The sequence below is a fragment of the Vidua macroura genome, chromosome 4 (assembly GCF_024509145.1).
Source record: "Vidua macroura isolate BioBank_ID:100142 chromosome 4, ASM2450914v1, whole genome shotgun sequence".
Taxonomy (NCBI): domain Eukaryota; kingdom Metazoa; phylum Chordata; class Aves; order Passeriformes; family Viduidae; genus Vidua; species Vidua macroura.
This window is the reverse complement of record NC_071574.1, coordinates 187,506-192,971: the sequence shown is the minus strand read 5'-3', so window position 1 is coordinate 192,971 and position 5,466 is coordinate 187,506. Positions and strand designations below refer to the sequence as shown.

General features: G+C 51.5%; 1 long non-coding RNA gene across 1 annotated transcript; it reads left to right on the top strand.

Moving 5' to 3' along the window:
* The first annotated feature begins 3,578 nt into the window (after positions 1-3,578).
* LOC128806935 (uncharacterized) lies at positions 3,579-4,599 on the top strand. Its single transcript, XR_008436984.1, has 3 exons — positions 3,579-3,603; positions 3,906-4,012; positions 4,546-4,599. It is a non-coding gene; the product is annotated as an uncharacterized LOC128806935 (long non-coding RNA).
* The last annotated feature ends 867 nt before the right edge of the window (positions 4,600-5,466 follow it).

Below are 5,466 nucleotides of genomic sequence, written 5' to 3'. Positions count from 1 at the left end.
ATAAATGCGAAAAATATATAGATAAATTTACAAACAGTTTAAAAGAGTTTTTTGTTTTTTTTTTTTAGGTTTTTACTTGGATAGATGCAGGGATTTTATTTTTAAAAATATAAACCTTTTAGAAATATCAATCTAAATATAGAAATATGTAATCAATATATTAAGACATGCATAAAAATATAAAATAAAATAAACTTTAAGTAATATGAATGAATATAAGAAATTATAAAATGATCATTATACATCAGTATACATTTTAAATCAAAATGTGAATATAAATATTAAAAATATAAAAATAATATAGATTGAAATATAGCTTAAAAGAAAAGATTTTTTATTTTGGTTATTATTGGGTTAGAGGCAGGTTTTTTTGTTTTTTTTTTTTTTTTGTCGGTGTTTTTTGGTTTCGTGCGGGCTGTTTAGGGGCATTTATTGCAGAGGATGTTTTGAAGGGGGTCGCGCCTGTTCTTCTTTGCGCGCCTTCCCCGCCTGCAGCCCCAGGGCGGGCGGCAGTGCCGCCGCCTTGTGGCCAGAGTGCGGGACTGCAGCCCTCGCCCGAGGTCCTCCCGCGGCCGCCATCTTGGGAGTGGGTTGTCGCGGACTCGCTTGACCTTCCCAATATGGCGGCAAAAAAGGCGGGAAAAACGAGGACCACGGTCTGTTTACTGCACTGCCTGCACGCCACCCTGACGCCGGCGCCGCCCCGCGGGTTTTTTTTCGCTTTTTCCCGTGTCGTGGCCACGGACTGTGAGCTCAGCGGCTGCGCGGGCGGTCAGGTTGTGAGCGGGCGCCGACAGGCATCGGCAAAAACGCCTCTCCCTTCCGAGGGCCTCACGCGGCCGCCATCTTGAAAGTGTCGCGGCGTCCGGGACACTCTTGACCTTCTCAATATGGCGGATAGGAAAAAAAAAAAAAAAAAAAAAAAAAAAAAAAAAAAAAAGCGCGGGAAAATCGTGGTCCGCGTGCTGCACTGCCCGCGCGCCACGCAGGCGCCGCCCCGCCGGGATTTCCCGCGGCCTTGCCAGTACTGCGGACACGGGCTGTTGCCACACTTGCGCCGCGGGCGGGTGGGTTTCAGGCAGCATTTTTCTTTTAAATAAGAGATCGTTAATATTAATATCATAGAGCTACAATTTGGTTACAGGCAGGGCTTTTATTTTAAATAACAGAACTATTTTTGCAATATAAATATAGAAATGTATCATATATATATCTAGATCTATAAAAAGATAAAATAGAAATAAATAGAAGTCATAGGAAGATATTTAATATAGAATCGAAATAACATCATGCATCAATATACATGATAAATGGGAATGTGAAAAGTATAAATATGAAAGATAGTTAGAGAGAGTTTAAAAGAAAAGGATTTTGGAGGGGTTGTATTGGGTTAGAGGCAGTGTGTTTTAGTTTGTGTGCGGATGTTTTTTGGGCCGTTTATTTTTCAGGATTTTTCCAAGGGGATCGCCCCCGTTCTTTTCTGCCTCCCTTCCCTCCGGGCGAGCGGCAGCCCCCGGCTGTGGCCGGCGGCAGTGCTGCCGCCTTGTGGACAGAGAGCGGTACTGCAGCCCCCCCCCAGCCAGCGCCCTGCCCCTCGCCGCTGGGTGCCGGCTGACGGGGGGAAGGACGGCTGCCGAGCGTGGGAAGGGCGAGGCGCGGGAGCGAGCGGCAAGCGGGGCGGTGTCTGTAAATAGAGGGGAGGGGTGAAGGAGATTCGGGAGAGCAAAGGGACCCGATGACCGAGAAGAACGGCAGCGGCGAGGGCGGCCCGGCGGGGCCGCTTTCGGCGGGCGGCGGAGGCGCGGTCGCAGCGCTCACGGGCCGGGGGCGGCGGGCGGGGGGCGAGCGGCGTCGGAACAGGGCTGCACTCCCCTTTCCCGATCCCCGCGCGCGTCCCTCTCTAGACGCTGGAAGCGACCGCGTGCCGGAAAATGCCGCCGGGGCGGCGCGCGGGCGGCGGAGCGGGGCCCCGGCTTTCCCCGCCCCTCCTGCCGCCATCTTTGGAAGGTCAAGCGAGTCGTCGCCGTCCCGCCGCGTCCCCGTCTCGTCCCGCCGCGTTCCCGCCGCCTCCCCGTGCTTCCCCGCCGTCTCCACTCTGACACGATCCGCCCCCGTCCCGGACCCCCTCCGCTGCAGGGAAATGCAGGAGAACGCGAAAGCATCGGGGCAGAGCAGCCGCTGGAGGTGCCCGAGCCGTCTCCCCCTTGCCCGCAGGGCCGGAGTTGCCCACCGCCGGGAGCTGACAGGTACGCTGACAGCACGGGCGGCTCCGGCACGCTTTGCCTCGCTGTGTTCCGGTGCCGTGCTGCTGCGGGAGGACGGGGCCAGCGCTCCAAAGGCCAGAGCAGAGCGCTGGCGAATGGGAGGCGAGGAAGGCTTGGGCTAAGGATGGATTGAAACCGGGCTGCCTGTAAGTGCGCAGAGAGACCTTTGTCGTCCACGCTGCCAAAAGGAGCACCTGGTACGCCCTATAGGTGTGCCTTGTGTTTCACGTGTTTTCATTTCCTGTTTGCGTCGTCCCAAAAAGCAGGGACGGAGCAAATGGGACTGGTTCCCACTGTTGCTGTGTGAAGGCTTTTTACAGGCTGCTGTATTGATGTCATCTTTTTTTCACCCCAAGCTTGGCTTCTCCCATGCTTTTTCCGTAGCTGCTGCATTGGGTGTCCCCAGGAGGGCTGGGTCCCTCAGCAGGGGTCTTAGGAGTTGCTATGGATTCTGATTTTTCTGAAGCTGTATGGAGGCGTGCTAGCGAATCAGCTCTTTTCTCTCCTGAAAAGCTTTCCATCTATGTCCACCCGTGCGTCTCTGTGTTTTAATCACATAGCCGGACGCACTGAGGTTTTTACTTTCTAAGCCAAAAGCTGAAGCAGATGAGTGTTTGCTTTGTGTGTGTGAGGAGTGGCATTTGTGCTGGAGAGCTGCGGTTGGGAACAAAAGATGGACTTAATGTGCTCTGGGGACGGGCACGGGAGGAAACGCACAGAAAGGCAAGCAGTGATGATTGCGGAGGAGAAATGAGAGGTTGTTGCTTCCGATCCGTGGGGACTTTCCTTGGGAATGATCGATCAGAGAGCATATGGAAGTAGAGAGCATCTTCTGGCTGCTTCTGTTCTGTAAACTTCTCCCTGGCTTCACAGGTCCGTGCTGGAGAGTGGGAGAAAGGTCCCTGCTGTTTGCCGTGTCCTGGGTGGGCACAGAGCTCTGACCTTGGCCAGATGGGCTGGTGAGTATTGAATCAATCCCTGCCTCCTCGTGAACAAGTTGTTTGAAGGAGTTTGAGGCAGGGACGGCTTTTAGCCGGGTGCAGTTCAGTTTCTTTCTCACAGGTTTCCGGGTGTTTTGATCCTGACGTCACCAAACCCTCAGATTTGCTGAACTGGGGCTCTTACCTGTGTGACCCGTGAAATGTCCCGGAAGCTGATCGATGTCTTTGTGCTCCTGCTGTGTTCATTTGGGCTGTGCTTCAGGCTTCTCTCCCGGGGCCCTTGCCGTTGCTGTATCTCTTGGATGCCGTGCAGAACGGAATCAGGCAGCCAAGCCTCAGGTTCACCTTCTCCCTCACCCTCTGCGCTGCTCGTGTGGCACAGCAGATCCTGAAGCCAGGTACTGGAACGTGCTGCGTGTGTCACTGCTGGGGTGAAAAACAGAGGCCTGGGGAGTGTCGATCCCCTCACCTGCTCTGTGCTCGTGCGCTCTTGCCTGAGCTTTTCCTCCTGGGCAAGAGAAGGGGAGGGTGGGCAGCAATGGGAACGCGCCTCAGAGCAAAGGCCTTCTGCAGTTGCCGGGCTGTTCTCCCAGCTCGGAGCGCTGCACGCTCACTGACTGCAGCTTCCACGAATTGTCGTCCGTGCTTGTGGATTGGGAGCGCTGTCCTCCTCCACCATGCCAGCTTTTTCTCTTTACAGAGGAGCACGTGTACATAAGGGTAAAGAGATTCCTTCTGTCGCACTGGTATTTGGACCTGAGAAAGGTACCAGGTTTTCTCCAGCTTTTCTACAGTTTTGATTTTGAGGTAAGAGTCCCATTTTAGGTACCCAGTAATTCTTCAGAAATGTATTAGAAACAGCCGCAAAAATACAATGAAACCTCATTCTCCCACAGGTAGTTAATTAGAAGCGTCTTTCTTCTGTTTCATATAGGAATTCAAAATGTTATTTCTGTGGGGTTTTTGTTGTCTTCTTAATACTAACGCACAATGAGTTGTGCTGTGTATGCTCTGTGAGCACAAGAAAAGAATGTTCTGCCCCGGCTAGCTACAATTCCTCTTTGAGTTTAGGTTAGTAACTTGGAGTTCAACTGAAGTATTTTAGAAACAGCAACTTCTAAAATTCCATTTCCACTGCATGTTTGGGCTGCAGACTGACTGTTCCCAATGGATGTTAGCGATTAAATTTGATAGGAATGGAAAATTGAGAAGTCCAGAACAAGCTGTGGTAATTCCTGAGCTGGCACTCAGAGGGAACCGGGGTTTTGTGCTCTTAGGAGCAGGTATCCTTTGGAAATGTCGGAATGTCTGACGGTGGTATTTTTCTTTATGGCTTCCAGTACAAAACAGCACGAGTGGATCCTCAGATTTCTTGGGGAAGGGCTGCGTGACAAACATTGCTGTGAGCTCTATGTCTACCAGAGGATTTTCCAGGTCATTCTTGCCTTTTTCAGCAGTCCTTTGTGTGACCAGGGCTCCCAGGTAAGAATTGAAAAAGAACAGTTCCCAAATACCCCAAAACCACAAAAGCTTGTATTGGCCTCGAGATCTCAAGTACCAAACAGAAAGGAATAGCTGATTCTGCCTTGGTCCTCTTGAAAATCTGTTCCTTGTTGGTTTTGTGGATGTGTGGAGGGAGAAATAATTTTGCTTGTGTCTAAACCGGTCCCATCCTTATCCCCTGAAACTGGGACCGGTTCCTGCCGTCGTGGAGCCTCACGGGGGTGCCGTGGTTTTGCTCCTGCAGTCGGGGCCTTTTCTTTTTGGGGTCTCTATTTCCCCAGCCAGCACGTTTGTCACCTGCACAGTGCTTCGGCAGGAGGGAACCTCGCCTGCCGGGAGCTCTCAGGTTTGGGAGCATCCACCCTGAGGATTTCAGGTATCAAAACCTCGGACAAAAAGAGAAAATTGTCTTGCTACCTGAATACTTCTTGTAAGAGCAGCACCTGTGGTGCGAAGCGTTGAAGGGAGAATGTCTTTCCTTCTCTGGAGTTGCTGAGAACAGGCGGTGTTCATTTTAGCTGGGAGTTGATGGGGTACCAGCCAAATTGCTCATTTTATTTTAGATAATCAGATCTTGGCTGTAAAAGAACAAGTTGCATTCTCTGTTTCAGCGTCGTATTCTGGAGATATGACAGAGTGCTGCCCGTGTCACCTCTAGAGCTGCCCATGAGCTGATAGAGGATCACAGCCTCCTCTCGGGGGTCCTGCACGGCTTAGAGAAAAGGTAACCAGCCAAGTACGGGAGAAATGGGGACAAT